Consider the following 19,253-nt stretch of genomic DNA (forward strand, 5'->3'; position numbering starts at 1 on the left):
CAGATCCTTCAGTTGAATTGGTGAAATGATAGATGTTTAAAATTATTAAATAAATTCTCTAGTGTTTATTACAATGTACATTATCTTGAATTTCCTCAAAAAAATCTTGTTCTATTGTCTTTGAATCTTTAGAAGTATGTTCTCTCAGTTTAACTTAAACTACGAAAGGAAATGGAAAATCACATTGGTATCTTTGCCAAGAAAACCCCAACTAAGATCAGCCATGACAAAAATATGAAAAAAAAAAAATGAAAGCAAGAAAAACAAACATTTGTTGAGTGTTTGCTATGTGTAAATCACTGTATAGAGAACATAGATGAATAAAAATTGATTCCTATCATCAACAAGTTTATAATAAATAATAGAGATAAGACAGGCACTTAAATAATATTACAAAGTAGAGTAAGTTAAATATATAGGATCAGTACAAACAGAGAAGCAATTCAGTATTCTTTACACTATCCCACAAGTACAGAAGGTGATACAAGTAGTAATGTGAGATTTCCTTGTCAACATTAATTTATTCTGGTTTTGATATCTATTCTGTGTATGTTTGTTAATGTCATGCTAAGGATAATTGGTTGACATTTTGGAAAGCAATTTGCAACTATGCAGGAAGAGTTATCAAACTGCATACCTTTTGATCCAGCAATCTCACTACTGGGTCTGTATTCCAAAGAGATTATAAAAGAGGATAAAGGACCCCACATGTACAAAAATATTTGTAGCAGCTCTTTTTGAGGTAGCAAGGAACTGGAAATTGAGTGAATACCCAACAGCTGGGAAATGGCTGAATAAGTTATGATATATGAATGTAATGAAATGTAACATTATTCAATAAGAAATGATGAACCAGCCCGATTTCAGAAAAGCCTGGAAAGACTTCCATTAACTGATGCTGAATAGAACCAAGTGAACAGAACCAAGAGAACACTGTACACAGTAATAAACAAGCATATGTGATAATCAATTGTGATGCACTCTTTCAACTATGAGGTAATTTAAGACAATTTCAATAGACTTGTGATGGAAAGTGCTATCCACATCCAGAAAGAGAACTATGAAAACTAAATGTGTATGAAAGTATAAATTTTCGCCTTGTTTTGGTTGTCATTTGTTTGTTTCTTTTTTCCCCATCCCTTTATTATTTTTTCCCTTCTGATCTGACTGTTTTCGGAGAAGCATGATAAATATGGAAATATGCTTAAAAAATTTCACATGTTTAATCTATATCATCAGATTGCTTGCTGTCTTAAGTAGGGCGTAGGAAGGAAGGAAGGCAGAAAAATCTGGAACACAAGGTTTTGCAAATATGAATGTTGAAAATTATCTTTGCATGTATTTAGAAAAATAAAATATTATTGAAAAAAGAAGTGTGTTTTAAATAAAATTCTGATTTTGTCACATAGTCTCTGATTTTCCTTCCAACTTTGAGAAACTATGAATATTAATCTTTAGGACACATTCTCAAAACATTTGAATTACACATTTACCTGAGGATTTACTTTGTTTAATTGACAACCTATCCATGTCTCTTCCTTCTGTATGTTAAAATTTTCTAAGGATACTCTGTGTTCTGTGAAATTCTTCATATAAAAATTTTTCCCCTTACACTAATAAACTTCTTTCTGAGTTAGGATTAACTTAGTTTCTTGATAAAGCACTTAAATGCTTTTATTTTTACATATATAGACATGGAACCTCACACATGTATACCTTAAAGATATGATCTGTTTTTTGAATCATTGTTCCCCATTCTCAAATATTTGATGTGCTCTCTCTATTTCCAACAGATATATCAAATATAACCTTTTGAAAATACATCTCATTATTTTCTATATAAAACCCCTTCTTCTTCCTTATTTCCAGATTTCTGTAAATGGTAATAACCAGTGTCCCTGTCACCCAAGAAGAAAACATTTTTTTTTTCTCCTTTACTGCTCATATCTAATCATTTCCCAATTCTTATCAATTCTACATCCATAAAAGTTCTGGCATATGTCCAATTCTTTCTACTCCCCTTGCCACCACTTTAATCCAGGAATTCAATACTTTCTGCCTAGACTCCTGCAATAACTTCCTAATTAATATCTAAGTCTCCAGAATGAAATGTTAACCTTTTTTTGTTTTTTTTTAAATTATCCTTTTCTAAAACATAAGCGAAATTAACTTCACTTTCATGGAAAAAAAAAAAAAAGCCAAGTGGTGCCACAGAATACACTACAAATGCTTTTGTTTAACATATATGTGTACGTATGTACCTTTATAATCTTACATCAATCTACATTTTTCAGAGACTTATAGAATTTAAATGGCTCAATTATATCATATTTTGTTCAAATTCTTTGCTTCTCCTTTGTACTCTAAAACCTTATATAGAAATTAAAATGATGCTTGGTTAAATCACGGTTGTCAGAAGTTTGGAGCATCTGTAGTTTAGAAAATAAAAAAATGTATTAAAAGGAAGAAAAAAAACCAAATTTTTAAATAAATGTAACCAATTGAAAGTACAACTGCAAAACCAATGTAAATATAAATTTCTTCATACTTGGGGAATTAATTGAAAAGTAACTGATTTGATAAATGTTGGTAAGATTAGATCAGCAACAGAATTACAAAGGCAAAATAAACCACATAAAAGAAGGACTAAGAAATTAAGGGGGGAAGGGTTATTTAATAAATTACTTAATAATTTATAAAATAATTAATTAATGATATTAAAATATTTTATTAGTAAGTAAATGTAAATAATAAAACTGAGCAATAATAACAATAAATTTAATTAAAAAGGAATGTATTTAATAAAATAAAATACAAAGTAAACAATTATAAAATTAAATGTCAATGGATTAAACTTCTAAATAAACAAGATAATATAGGAAAGTAATACCCAATTCAAAGCACACATTTTTCTAATAAATTTTATTCAAAAGTAAAAAGCCCTTTAAAAATAATTATTCACTATCAAGCAAAACATTCTCTCATGTGAATGAGCAAAAACATTCTGTATGTTGAATCTATTCCTTCTTTGTCAAAATGTTTGTAGCATATTTCATCATAATCATTCAGCAATAGATGGTCCTTGCTTGGTCCTTATATTGATCAAAGTTCTTAAATCTTCCAACATTATTTGCCTTTAAAATATTTTTGCCACTATCTAAGTAATTCATATTCTGTTTATTTTACTTTGTATGAATTCACACAAGCCTTCCCAGGTTTGTCTTATGCTATTTTCTTAATTTCTTATAAAGTAATAATATTACATTATATCCACATACATTTGTTCAGTCATTTTTCAACTGAGGGAAGCTTTCTTAATTTGAATAGATCCACTTGTTCAGGATCTTTCATTTTCCTCAACTCTTGTGGAATAAAATAAAAACTCCGTTTGACATGTAAAGTCTTTTAAAATCTGGCACTATCTTACTTTTCATATTGAATTCATAATGCTTCTCCCTTTTCTACTGGTCTCTATTGTCTTCAAACTAAACTACTGATGCCTATACATAATATTCTGCCTCCTGACTCAGTGGATTTTCACCAACTTTTCCCAGGCAAAGATGAATTGAAACTAACGATGGGTATGAAGAAATTTTTTTTTGGGGGGGTAAAGTCATTTCCCTAATATTTTAGACGTAATAGAAGACATTCAATTCTCTGACTGTTTTCAGTTTGTGCTTTTTTGACTTAACTAATATGTTTACTCTCTGTAATATGTCTACTCATATCCTCAGGCTTTCAGGTCCAGTTTTCTTTTACCTTTGAAGGGGCACACTATACTTTGACCAGGCTACCCATGGGATAGCTTAACAGCCCTGCTGTTGCCCACAGACTGTGCCCCCTTGACTTGGAGGTCCTCTTAGTACCAGACTTCCCACCCAGAGATTACTGTTTATCAGTCATGATAAAGTCCCAGGCCGTCAGCAATCTTACCTAGTCCGAAGTCCTTTCAGATTCCTGGCCAGCGACTCTCCGAGCAGTGGTTCTCCTGTCCAACAGAGCACCTGAAGACACTGGCATGGGAGTTCAAGACTTCATTCCACGTGTTCACATCCTGCACTCTCCTGCACTCTTACTGACTCCTCCTCAACTCCCGCTGAACTCCTGGAACTCTACCTGCTTCCTGGTCCCCACTGCTTATATAGGTTCTATGAGGTCTCACACACAGCCAATAAGGAGAGTCTTCCATTGATGATGCTTTCTCATTATGACCAGAGTTCTCACTGCCAGGAATTACATCAGGGTGCCTCAGTCTTCAGGGCCTCTGTACCTCCTCTTATGCTATGCGAGGCTCCTCCCCTGACTTTTACACAGACTGACTCCATAGATAATAGTAGGATCAGAAGCTCTGCCCTGACCATCTCCTAGGTCACCTCATGGCTTTGGTTAGATATCTGACAAGTTGTGATTGGACAATACCTCCATAAAATACCAGCCTCCTCACAGTATGTAACATTCTTACTTTACCTGAACACCATAAAGGCAGAAAAAGTCCTGGACTGGTATGACATAAGCAATTATTCCTCAAATCACCCAGAGATATTAAAAAAATGCATGTTTGGATTTTGTAGATAGAATATCCCCCAACCATATGCTTACTTACCCCCATCTACACAGAAACACGAATTCCTTTAACTTTCAGTGCTACCGAGAGTAATAGAAGACCTATATTATAGTCAAGCTGGCCGTAATTGAAACACTGCTTTTAGAATCATAGATAATAACTTTTACAAACCCATTCTCATTTCTTGAAGTGTATGGATCCATCACAATGTCAAAAGATTGCTAATAAGGTTCTGGAAGAAGAAGCTCCTAGATACTGTTACTAGGGATTCACTCATAGAGAGATAGGTGCTAGCTACCTAAAGGCTCTGATGATCACAAAGCATTTGATATATACACATAGGCCTTGAACTAAATTACTGAGTTAACCCAGGCTAGAGTTAATCACTGATGTAACCAAAATAAATGGAAGTGATATTTGTAGGATTGGGCTAAACAGGACTTCCAGGGATTTATCAGTCTATATAAACAAATAGCATAAGCTACAGCCTTCTGTACTACAACATGAAACAAGTGTTATAGCAGAGGAGGAGTTTCCTTTGGCTCTATATTGATTTCTGTGTAGTTACCAATGAAATTATAGCCTAGTCTGGCAAGTGGGTCCAGGATGTTTGGCAGATTCAAGTCTGAACAATAAGCAGTGCTGACTTTTAAAATAACATTACAGATCCCATGTATGTCAATTATGTCTCTGTCAATATAGAAAAGATTACTTGGAAGGAGAACTCAATCTCATATGACCAGCACAATGCCCTCATTACTACATAGAACATACCCCATAAAAACAGAAGTTATGAAATGGACACATCAGTACTATGGATATTGAGGGATATCTTTATACATTGATTGAGATTATTATTAATTTTAAACATTTTTTCTGAAATTCTGAGGTCAAAATTCTTTTCAGCTCTTCCTCAACCCACCGAGAAGACAAGGAATATAACAACTATTGTGCATATGGAATCATGCAAAAATTTCCAATTCTATCACAAAAAGTCAGGAATAATAAAGAAAGTGAGAAATGTATATTTTGATTTGCATTAAAAGTTCAATTCTTTCTTTGTAAGTAAATAGCAGTTTTCATTATGAGTCTTCCTGAACTGTCTTGAATCATGGTATTGATAAGAATAGCTAAATTCGTCAGACAATGATCATTAAAATATTGATTTTACTGTACACAATATTCTCCTGTTTCTGCTCACTTCACTTTAGATTTTCTAGCTTTTTTTCTGAAACCCTTCTCCCCATCATTTGCTATAGCAAAATAGTGTTTTTCAGCTTTTCAGGCATTCATTCCCCCTTCCAGTTTTCTTTTTTCTTTTTCTCCACTAAAAAAAAAGCTTATATAAATATTAATGTAAATATATATATCCTTTTCTTTTTCTTTTTGGATCTCTCTGGATATAGACCTAACCCTTATTTCTGGGTTAAAGAAAATGCAGTAACACATTGGCCATAGTTCCAAACCTTTCTCCAGGATGTTTCCAAGTCCAACAATATTAGCATATTTATCTTCCCACATCCCCTCAGGCATTTGTCTTTTATGATAGTTTGAGGTAGTATCTCAGAATACTTTTATATTTTCATTTTTCTAATCAATAGCCAGTGATTTAGAGAATTTTTATAAACATTTTGATTTCTTACCCTTAAAAGTGCGTTTTCATATCCTTTTAACCATTTTTCAATTAGGAAAAGGCCCTTATATTTATACATTTGATTCATTTCTCTACATATTTGAAAAATGAGGCCATTGTCTCAGAGACATGCTTTAAGGTTTTTTTTGTTTTGTTTTAATTTTATATACATATATATATATATATATATATATATATATATATATTACACATATATAATTTCATTGTCTATAACACCTTTTATCATTCTACTTTTTCTGATTTTCAACTTGGGTCTGTTTTTGTTTTTGCAAAGATCAAATTTACTGTACCTGATTTTTTTTTCTTTAGCTAAAGCATAATAGACTCCTGATCTAGTCCCCTATTTTAACACTTTGTATGTCTTTTTGTTTCAAGTATGTTTCTTGTAAACAACACATTGTTGGATTCTGATTTCTAATCTATCCTCCCATTCATTTTCATTTTATCATCAAAATTAATTTTATTCATAATCATAGATATGATTATTTTGTATTTCCCTCCATCCAATTTTCTGTTTCTCTTTCTTTCTCTCTTTTTATCCTTTCTCTCCTCAAAAGTCTGTTTTACTTCTGACAATAGTGCCCTTAAATGAGCCTTCCTTTTATCTCCCCCTCTTTCCACCTATGCCTCTTATTTTTATTGGGCTCTTAGATTTCTATATACAACTTCATATGTAATTATATTCATCACACTCGCAGTCAATTTAGATCAGAGTGAGGTTCAAGTGTTGCCCATCTCACTCCCGTTTTTGCCCTCCACTGTCAAAAACAAACACTTCTTCCTTGTTTCCTCTTTTTATAAGACAATTTCCCCAATTATTCCTCTTTTCTTCCTTTTTTTTTTTTTTTTGAGATTATCCCAAAATAATTGACTCACACTTGATCCTCTATCTATTTATATTCTTTCTAGCTTCCTTAATTATAATAAAGTTCTTAGGAGGTACAGGTATTATCTTTCCATATAGGAATGTATGACCATTTTAAGACCCTTATGATTTCTCCTTCATGTTTACATTTTTAGGCTTCACTTGCTTCTTGTATTTGAAAGTCAATATTTTTTTCTTCAGCTCTCCTTTTTTCATTGGAAATGCTTAAAATTCTCAATTTTATTAAATATTAAATTTTCTCCTGAAAGATTATAGTCAATTTGCTGATTATATATATTATTTCTGATGACAATCCTAGCTCCTTTGCAAGTTGGAATATTCTGCTCCAAGCCTTTCAACCCTATAACATGATAATTGCAAAATCATATATGATCCTGATTATGGCAGCATTATATTTTACTTGCTACTTTTGATTGCTTGCAGTATTTTTTTCTTGATATGGGAGTTTTCGAAATTAGCTATGATATCCCTCAAAGTTTCCATTTTGGAATATCTTTTGAGTAGTGGTGGACTTTTTTTCAGAAAATTCCTATTTTACCCTCTGGAACATTTTTTGGGGGCTCCTGTTTTTCAGAGCTAGTACTTGTGGTTTGGAGATTTTTAGTCCTTCCACTGTGGTATGATTAGGGGAGAAGTTTTGTCACTGCTCTCCTGGTCTGTGTTCTGATCTTTACCCCAGAAGAGCATCTATCCCCTGTAGCTATAAATGCAAACAATTCTCTCCATCTTGGAATTGTGATCAGAAACTATTTCCTTCTGATAGACCAAAATGTTCCTTTCCACCCTTGAAGTATGACTTAGAACTATGTATAAACAATAGAGTTGCCACTGCACCATTTTTCACACAATTCCAGCAAAGGGTCCTTTGTTAATACTTTATGTCCACTTTTCCAATCTTCTTATCCTCTCTGGCTTAAGGGATCCTGATGCGGTTGCTATTGCAACTGTCTCCAAGACTCATCACTGGTTTTGTAAGTGCTCATGCTACTGGTCAGTCTTCATTCCAATGTCACTGACTTTTTCTGCTGATTTAGGCTTAAAAATGTCTCATCCAAGCTTTTTTTTTTTTTTTTTTGAGATATTATTTTAAAGGTGTTTAAAGGAGAATGTTGGGAGATTTCTGCTGGGTTGCTGACTTTATTGGGCCATTTTGGCTACCAGATAAGCTGACTGAAAAACTTAACAGAGATAAGAATACAGACTTCCAGGAACGGAACCAAGATATCAAAGGAAAGCCAGAAAAGTCAACCACATGAAACCAGATCTCTGAACACAAACTTCTGGTATGAAACTATCCTCTAGCTCAAGATAGATTGGAAAAACTTCAGGAAAAGTCAATCTCATAGAAGTGAAAAAGGTTTTCAGATAAAATCAGATAGACTCTAGCAAAGCTTGAGGGTCATAATCACAGCAAATCAGCAAATAACACCTGGCTAAGGAGAGAAACCAATAAATGGGGTAATTTCCAGTCCCAGATCATAAGGCAAACTCTGGCAAACCAGACTGCTTCTTGGAAAAAGTAGGCAAAGCCCCTGCAAACACAAGGAGACCCTGTACTCAAAACCAAGGCTTAAAGCTGCATAGGAATCCTGGGACAGCACCTTCTTTACTCCAAGAGCAGAGGTCAACCGTAAAATTTTAAAAAGAGAAAATAGCAAAAGAAAAAGAGCAAGAAACATAAAAGACTCTGACCATAAAAAGCTATTTTGGTGACAATGCAAATCAAAACACTAACTTAGACAAAGAAAAATGTCTACAGAAGAAATCTCAAAGAGTCATATGAGTTGATCTGAAGCCTAAAGAGTTTTCTTGGAAGAGTTCATAAAAGAATTTAAAAGACAAATAAGAGAGGTAGAAGAAAAAAATGAGAAAGCAAATGAGAGGAATGTTTGAGAGAGTCAGCAGTTTGAAAAAGGAAGGAAAAAATTTATCTGAAGAAAACAGCTCCTTAAAAAATAGAATTAACCAAATGAAAAAAGAGATACAAAAGCTAACTGAAAAAAATAACACATGAAAAACTAGAACAGAGCAAATGGAAGCTAATGACTCTGTAAGAAAGCAAGAATCAGTCAAGCAAACTAAAAGAAAGAAAAAAAAGAGGGAAATATGAAATTCAAATTCATTCGCAAAACAGCTGACCTGAAAAATAGATCCAGAAGAGACAATTTAAAAATAATTGAACTATCTGAAGGCCATGTATAATATCCAGACTTGCTCACTGTAGAATCTTGGTACCAGCAGGTGAGGAGTAAAGAGGCAGGATTCACATGGCTGGTCAAACATGGAGTCTGTTTATTTCAAGTCTCTCAGCCTTCAATACCCTAATACACCTACATCACTATAGCACACCATGCATATGCTGAATATACTAGGCATGTGCCAACGATAGGATGCTGCTCTTGTGGGGGCCACATAAGCCACTTGCTATTATTTAGATGCCTCCTTGCTGCAAGTATCTCTGCTTCAAGTGGAACACAGGTTGCCATGAACCCTCACTTCTCAGGAAGACTGAGATGCCCCCAAGGGGAGATGAGAGCCAAACCAGACATTGTCAGCAGCTTCCCTCTCTGCTGAAGGGTCTTATATTTCACCCAGAGTTCCCCCACTATCTGTGGCCCTCTACATCTCTCCTTTTCTTTTGTTTTAATTGAAGTAGATATACAGCAGCGGTTAAATCCATCAACATGGGAGAAATTACACAGGCTAATAGGAATACAGCACATGCATGTTAGGCAAGTATATCACACAGGCAAGTAGTAATGTCTCAAACAAAATAAGTAAACAAGATATTATCAAAGACTTCCATGAATTACAGAAAGAGGGTATAGAAATAGCAATTACACATATACTTCCTTCAGCAACCAAGAGATAGTCCAAAGCCAATCTATTGTCCATCACTTCATGTGTCAGGGAATCCAATAATTCCTGCAGATTTTGAAGTCCTGCATCAGTCTCATTAACAATTATTTTTATGGTCATGGTGATGTTCATAAATCTATTGCCATGCACATAGGGCTAACTGCCACTCTTTTTCAAGAGCAGGCATAGTCAGAGATAGAACCACCCAATGTTTCTTAGATGTTCCCCTTTGTTTCAAGGGTCTTTTCTTTTTCCATTTCTTTCCAATAGACAAGGCAGATATGGCTTGGTGGCAACCAACTAATTTCTTCTCCATGTGCAGAGATATAAACAAACCTCTCCCCCAAGTTGATAACCTATCTAGTCCCTTCCATTCACCACTCTCCAGATCTCTTCACATCACCTGGTGATTATTTAAAGATACCAGAGCTTCTCACACTAGACACTGCCCTTCCAGCGGGTTATGAAACCTGTTTGCCAGAGCCAGTGCATCTTCATCAAAAACTAAAAATAATTAATAGTATAAAGAATTAAGTTTAGTAGTTCTCTAGAGTTACATGTGGCTCCTTCTTTCTTTTGTTTTTGAAGGTGCATCTTGATGTCTCTGTTGCTCCTCTCTATTATTGTCTGTCTTTGAGGATTGAAGGATATGCCAGTGGTGTGTGAAATCTGATACTGTACACAAAAGTGTGTAAAGTGTTTAGAAGTATATGCAGGACCATTATCCATTTTGTTGCTTGTGGCATGCCCATAACTACAAAAACCTGCATAAGGAATCCAATGACCACCTAGGCCATCACTTTTGCTGTTGGTACTGCAAAAATAAATCCTAAAAAGGTGTCCACTATAACATGGATAAAAGACAGATGACCAAAAGATTTATAATGGGTCACATCCATCTGCCAAATTTCACTGGATCTCAAACCATGAGGGTTCTTCCCTGCAGGAAGCATAGGTAATCTCAGGAGAAAGCTTCCAGAAAAAAACAAAACAACAACAACAACAACAACAAAAAGAAAATATCAAAAAGTAAGGTTACCCAGGATCTAGCAGCTTCTACAATAAAGGATCAGAGGTCCTCAAATACCATATTCTGAAAGACAAAGGACTTAAGGTTACAATCAAGAATTAAATACCCATTGAAACTCAGCATCACCTTTCAGAGGAGGAAATGGATCTTTAATGAACTAATAGATTTTCAATCATTTCTATTGGGAAAAAAAAAAAAAAAACAGAACTAAACAGAACATTTAATCTACAAAAAACAGGACTGAAGAGAAGCACAAAAATTTAAAGAGGGAAAAAATAAATTTTCTTTAAAAGGTAAACTGCTTTATCTCTAGGTGGGAAAATGTGTGATTACTGAGAAATATATGTCACTGGGGCAGACAGAGGGGGCATCACATGGACTGGGGATACGGTGTGAATAGATTCTCCTGTGAAGACATTAGAAAAAAAAATATTAAGGGGTGGGAAAAATCTGTATTGAAAAAAAGGGAAAGGGGAGGTAAAATGGGACAATTGGCTCACATGAAGAGGTGCAAAAAACCTATATCAATAAAGAGAAAGAAGGGAGAGAGATGAGCATTGCCTGAAGGTTGAGATCGTCAGTTTGGCTCTAAGAGAGAATAATTTAATCATTCAGTTGGATATAGAAATTTATATAAGCCTATAAAAAATAGGAGGAGAAAGAGGAAAGAAAAGAGAGGGGCAGGATAGAAGGAAGGGCAGAGGCACTAGAGGAAAAAAGGTAAGAAAAGGGGGAAAGAGTTGATAGAAAATAAGATAGTGGGTGGAGTGGTTTTAAAAAATAAACTACTAATGGGAAGGGGTGATAAGAAATAAGGTAATGGGTGAGATTAGTTAAAAAAAAAAAAACTCCACTGAGAGAAAGGGAGAAGGGTGATAGGAGATAAGATAGTTAAGATAGTGGCTGTGGCTGTTAACAAAACATGATTAAGGTCAGGATTTAAAGAGATAACAATAGTATATAGAGAGGGAAAAAAGAAGGAAATAAAGAGCTGGTAATCTTAACTGTAAAAGTGAATTTGATGAACTCTCCCATAAAAAAAGAAGCAAATAGCAGAATGGAATAAAAAATAGATTCCTATAACATGTTGTTTACAACATTTGAAACAAAAAGACATACAGATTAAAGGTATAAAACTGAAACAGAATTTATTATGTTTTAGCTGAAGTAAAAAAAACCAAAAAACAGGGATAGCAATATGGTAAAAAATGATCTCATTAAAAGAGATAAGAAAGGAAAGTATATCTTGATAAAGGGTATCATAGAAAATGAAATAGTGAAGGTACTAAAGGAGTATGTACCACTGAGGTAGACCAGCCAATATTCTAGAGAAGATTACAGGAAGAAAATTATACTAGTGGGGGATCTCAATCTTCTCCTCTCAGAAACAGACAAATCTAACCACAAAATAAACAGTAAAAAAAACTAGGAAAATTAATATAATCCTAGAAAACCTAGATATGATATATCTCTGGAGAAAACTGAATAGGGACAGAAAGGAATACACATTTTTCTCAGCAATACATGGCACCTAGGCAAAAATTGATCATGTTTTAGAGCATGAAAATGTCACAGCAAATATAGAAAGGCAAAACTAGTAAAGGATTCTTTTTCAGATCACAATGTAATAAAAATTATATTCAGTAAAGGATCAGGGAAAGACTAAAAAACTAATTAAAATTAATTCTTAAAAATGAGTGGATCAAAGGACAAATCACAGAAACAATCCATAATTTCATTCAAGAGAATGACAATAATGAGACAACATGCCAAAACCTATGGCATGTAGGCAAAGCAATTTTTAGGGGAAATTTTGGATTTCTAAATAGCAACATGAATAAAATAGAGAAAAAGGAGATCAATGAATGTGGCATGCAACTTAAAAAGTTAGAAAAAGATCAAATTAACCCCCCCATTTAAATACCATATTAGAAACTTGGAAACTCAAAGGAAAGATTAATAAAATTGAAAATAAGAAAACCATTCAATTAATAAGTAAAGCTAACTTGGTTTTATGAAAAAGATAACAAAATAGATAAAACTTTAGTTAATTTGATTAGACAAAGGAAAGGAAAAAACATATCATCAGCATCAAAAATGAAAAGGGTGAATTTACCACCAATGACAAAAATAATAAAACATTAAGATCTATTTTGCCCAGTTGTATGGCAGCAAGTCTGACAATCTAACTAAAATGGATAAATATTTACAAAAATATAAAGTGTCCAGATTAACAGAAGAGGAAATACTTAGAAATACTTCTCATTTTAGAAAAAAGAAATTGAACAAGCCATTAATGAGCTTCCAGGATCAGATGAATTCAAAAGCAAATTGTACCAAACATTTGAAGAACAATGAATTTCAATACCATGTAAACTATTTGGAAAAATAAGTAAGGATGGAGTCCCGCCAAATTCCTTTTCTGACACAAATATAGTGCTGATACCTAAACCCAGAAGGACCAGAATAGACAAAGGAAATTGTAGACCAATTTTCTTAATGAAACGTCTTCATAAAACTAGAAAAAAATAGCAAAATTCACTTGGAAGAACAAAAGTTTAAGAATATCAAGGGAAATAATGAAAAAAATATATAAAGGATGGTAGCTTAGTAGTACCAAATCTAAAACTATATTATAAACCAGCAGTCATCAAAACCGTTTGGTACTGGATGAGAAATAGAATGATAGATCACAATAATCAAGGCCTATAATAATCTATTATTTTATAAACCCCCAAACTCCAGCTTCTGGAATAAGAACTCACTATTTGACAAAAAATAATTCTAGTAAAATTGGAAAATAATATGTAAGAAATTTAGCATAGACCAATATCTCACACACCATACCAAAATAAGGTCAAAATGGATACATGATTTGGGCATAAAGAATCATTAATCTGTGGACATAGTCATTTCTGACTAGAATGAGGTATTAGAAAAGCAAGAGATTATTTATTTTTTAAATTGTTTTATTTTTTTTCTGGTTATACAAGTATATTAACTTTTAAAATATACATTTCTTTGTGAATCATCTTGGGAGAAAAAAATCAAAACAAAAGGAAAAGCCACAAGAGAAAAAAAAAATCAGGGAAAAAAAAAAGTGCACATAGCATGTGTTGATTTACATTCATTCTCCATAGTTCTCTTTCTGGATGCAGGTGGAATTTTCCATCCAAAGTTTATTGAGATTGCTTTGGACTATTGAACTACTGAGAAGAACCAAGTGTCAAATAGTTGATCATCACACAATCTTGCTGTTATTGTGTACAGTGTACACAGTTCTGCTTATTTCACTCACTATCAGTTTGTGTAAATCTTTATAGGCCTTTCTAAAACCAGCTTGTTTACCATTTTTAAAGATCAACAATAGTATTCTATTACCTTCATATATCACAAATTACTGAGCCATTCCGCAATTGATAGGTATCTGTTCATTTTCCAATTCTTTGACATCACAAAAAGAACTGCTACAAACATTTTTGCACATGTGTCTTCTTCCTTCCCTTATAAGTTTTCCTTGGGATACACACCCAGTAGAGACACTCTGGGTTAAAAGGTATGCACTGTTTCATAGCCCTTGGGCATAGTTTCAAATTGCTCTTCAGAATTGTTGGATCATTTCACAATTCCACCAACAATGTATCAGTGTCTCAGTGTTCCCCTCCAAAATTTACCATTATCTTTTCCTCTCATCTTACTCAATCTGAGAGATGTAAAATGATTAATAATTGTATCTTGTTCTTGTCCTCTGATCACCTGCCCCTTCTTGTTAGTACAATTAGTTTTAGTAACCAGTATAAAGTAATAATAGCAGCAACTAAGATTCCAAAAGGAAACCTAGAAGTGACTAACAAACTGTCTTAAAGACAAAGGATAATAATTTGCAAACTGTAGCATATATTGACTAAAATCACATCTTGAGATTATATACCTTTTGCTCTGTGATATCAGATAAACCTCAGACAACCATAGTATGCCCAGTAGAATGCCAAATGTTGCTGATAACTTTGAGATGATGTAGATATTTTAATGAAACTCACCCCAAGGTGGTATGGATAAGAATTAGTTTGTCCCTTACCCAAAGACTAACAATGAGACCTTAAATTCATCCCTTCTGCCCCCCAACTCTTCCATCTTTATCTGCTCCTGTGTTCTATACTACTTTCAATATCAACATACTCTTAAGTGAGTAATTCTCTGTGACTTTCCCCCTCTCCATTCTTTTGCTCAGGCTGTCTGCTTTCTTCCACCATTCCATCCATTCCATGCCAATATTGTCTCTGTACTTTCTGTGCCATTTTCCCCTGCAGCCTCTCTGCTTCATCAAAGTGTAATCAAAGCATTTCTCCTCAATGCCATCATGGCCTTTTTCAGCAAGTTCCCAAAATACTAGGTATTCTTCCTCATTTCATAATTCAATAAATTAAATTGTAATTCTCCATTCAGTTAATAAACAAAGAAATGAAGGTCCAAAGATATCAAATAAATAATCCAAGGCCACAAATGTAGCAAGTAGTAGAACTAGAATTGAAAGCAGATGATCTGATTCAAAGATCAATTCCTCATTTCATGGATACTTTGACAAACTGTATATACCATCATTTCATTCTTTAAATAAAGGACATTTTAAATAATATTTAGAACTTGACTTTTACTGAAGAGTTTTATGAGCTTTGTCCTTGAAATTAAGCCAGCTAGAGAAAAATCCTGAACCATTTTTAGTAGATGAGCAAATGTGATAGAAGTAATTTTTAGCAGAGTTTCCTTTATGAAGTATCTTTCTTCATATTCACAACCTGTTATAAAACTTTTCTTCTTCCCTTCTGCAGGAATTAACTTTCCTTAAACAAAGATAAAGCTGTCCTCAGGGCCTAACTGCCACTACCTATCCCAATATAATGTCACAGTTATATAAGTGGAAAGAAATCCAGCTATAAGCATTCTGGGACCTTCCAACTCAGAGGATTTTGAGGACCTAACTTGGTGGATTTCCTAAGACCAAACAAATTACTGTGTTTGTCACCATATTATGCCCTGATAACCAGATGTATTTCTATAAAGAGATGAGGCAAACTGTATCCAGAGAAGCTAAGGACATCTGTATCCTTGTTGTATTTCCTTTCTTTGCTGGATTAAAATAAATCCTCTTTTCACTATGTGGTGATCTTTAAGTGTCACGTCATCCCAAAATATCATGCCCAAATTATAAGAGTGCTGACGTTACAGTTGTCTCCAACAGCAAGTAACTTATCTGAATCATTTGTAAAATGGTGATGATCATTCTTCCACTACATGCCTTACAGGTTTATACTACAAAATATTCTTGGGGGGGGGGCACCATAGAAATTTAAGTTTTGATTATTGTCAAACAATAAGGGAATATTTTTATTTATCCTGTTTATATCCATTTTGAAATGTATTCATAATACTTAGGAATTTTTATAAAGAATTTGTCTAAGGATAAAAGTGTACCTGTTTTTCCAAACTAAATAATTTCATCATTCTTGAATGGCAGTGACTCCTTATATTAAAGATCCTTTCAGTCACATTAAGTCCTGACTACATTTTTCAGTTGCACTTTTTGAAATTACTGATACCACAACTTCTGAGACACTACTAAGTGAAGCTATATGCAATGGTCAATTGAATTTGGATGTCTAATCTAAAATATAGGACACTTGGGGCACACTGATATGATTAAAAGTAGCTGTTTCAGGAGAATCAGGAAGTGTTACAAGCAGTAAGTCCTTTTATTGGGCACATTTAATAGTAAATCATGTGGCTTAACTAGGGAAAATAAAAAGAAAATGAAAACTGAGACAGGGCCAGCAGAGGAAGACACTCTGTAAACACATCAATTCTCTGCAATCATGTTAGAACAGATACCAGCAAAGTGATATTGTGAAAATGAAGACAAAGTTTGACATCCAACTGATTCACCCAACTTTTACTTATGCCTCCAAGAAACAGTCATATTCATGGCAGCCACACATCAGTAAATCATTTCAGCAAACAGGCTAAATGAGGTTGAGGGTAACTGAGAGAATTCAGACCTATTGCTGAGTTAGGGAGGTATCTATCCTATGCATATGAAAATGTCCCTAATGGAATGAACAGATGAAAACAATTTATTGCAACATCCATGAAGGAAACTAAAGCAGACACTAGAGAGGATGTAGAACTTGATTAGACTTTGAAGACTCCAAGGTCATCCACTACTTCCTGCCATCAAAAGTCAACTTTACTTTTGTCTTACTACTGGAGTCTGAAGACTCAGGGATAAAGAGTTTTACAACTTTGCACAACACTGCCTTATTTAAATCCAATTTACATAAGTGAGAAATGATGGAAGAACAATGTTTTATTTCCACAGATGTTGTGACTTGGCTATAAAGATAAGGAATTGGAAGAGGGAGTCAAATCAGCAGTCAGCAGTAGTCCTTGTGGTCACAAAAGAATTTATTCAAATAAAGTCAGAATGAGGAGAAGGGTTATAACATTCTGTTAAAAATATCTCCAACTAGTCATCTTATGAGTCAGGAAGCTGGCTAAACATAAAGTTTCTGATAAGGGGGCAGAAGTCTAAAACTGTCTAAAACCAGCTGGGGTCAATAACAGGACACAAGTTTTTTTAATGGATCTCATGTATATTAACTGACACACCCGGAAGATGGGGTTAGTTGACATCTTTGAACATGGGATGTATGATCAGGGAGTGGGAACATATTAAGGATTGTATGTAATGGGAGTGGAATGATATGTAAGATTTCAGTAATGTCTCCTCCAATGACAACTGTAAGAAGGAGGAAGAGGAAGGCTTAGAACAGAATTACAAGGCATTTATTGTTGGCTCTTATACTTGTGAATGTGGGATAATCTATGGAGCTTTCAGACCTGTTTCTGCAAGAGTGCATTGAAAAGTTTTACTACTTCATTTATTGTGAGTCTGTTTATTCATTGTGCTTTTTGGGCGGTTCAGAATATTATTTCTCACACATAGAAGTCCAAAGACATCACACATATTATTTTATTATTTGTTATTAAAGCTTTTTAATTTTCAAAAGATATGTATGAATAATTTTTCAAAATTAATCCTTGCAAAACCTTGTGTTACAATATTCCCACATTTCTTCTCACTAGTCCCCCTAGATAGCAAGTAATCCAATATATGTTAAACATGGTAAAAAATATATGTTAAGTCCTATATGCATACACATTTATATAATTATCTTCCTGCACAAGAAAAATCTAATCAAAAAGAAAAAAAAATGAGAAAGAAAATAAAATGCAAGCAAACAACAAAAACAAGAGTGGAAATGCCATGTTGTGATCCACACTCAGTTTCTACAGTCCTCTCTCTGGATGTAAATAGCTCTCTTCATCTCAAGGTCATTAGAATTGGTTTTCATCATCTTATTGTTGAAAAGAGCCACTTCCATCAGAATTGATCATCATAGAATCTTGCTGTTGCCATGTACAATGATCTCCTACTTCTGCTCATTTCACCTCGCATCAGTTGATGTAAGTCTCTCCAAGCCTCTTTGAAATTTTCCTGCTTTCTTCCTGTTTCTTATAAAACAATAATATTCCATAACATTAATTTACCATAACTAATTCAACCACTCTCCAACTGATGGGCATTCACTCAGTTTCCAGTTTCTTGCCACTACAAAAAATCTACCACAAACATTTTTGCACATGTGGCTCCCTTTCCCTTCTTTAATATCTCTTTGAGTTACAGGCCCAGTAGAAATACTTTTGGATCAAAGATAATGCATAGTTTGATAGCCCTTTGGGCATAGTTACAAATTGTTATCCAAAAAGGTTGGATCAATTCACAAGCACCAACAATGCATTAGTGTCCTAGTTTTCCCACATCACCTGAACATTTGTCATTATACTTTCATGTCGTCTTAGCCAATCTGAGAGGTGTGTAGTGGTACTTCAAAGTTGTCTTCATTTGCATTTCTCTGATCAATAAAGATTTAGAGCACTTTTTCATAAGACTAGAAATAGTTTTAATTTGTTCATCTAAAAATTGTCTTCATATCCTCTGACCATTTTTTAATTGGGTAGTAGCTTGAAATATTATAAATTTGAGTCAGTTTTCTATATATTTTAGAAACGAGGCCTTTATCAGAACTTTTAAATGTAAAAATGTTTACTCACTTTATTGCTTCCCTTCTAATCTTATCTGCATTAGTTTTGTTTGTATAAAAACTATTAACTTGATAAAATCAGTTATATATATATATATATA

Source organism: Sarcophilus harrisii, chromosome 1 (assembly GCF_902635505.1).
Source record: "Sarcophilus harrisii chromosome 1, mSarHar1.11, whole genome shotgun sequence".
NCBI classification, from domain to species: Eukaryota; Metazoa; Chordata; class Mammalia; order Dasyuromorphia; family Dasyuridae; genus Sarcophilus; species Sarcophilus harrisii.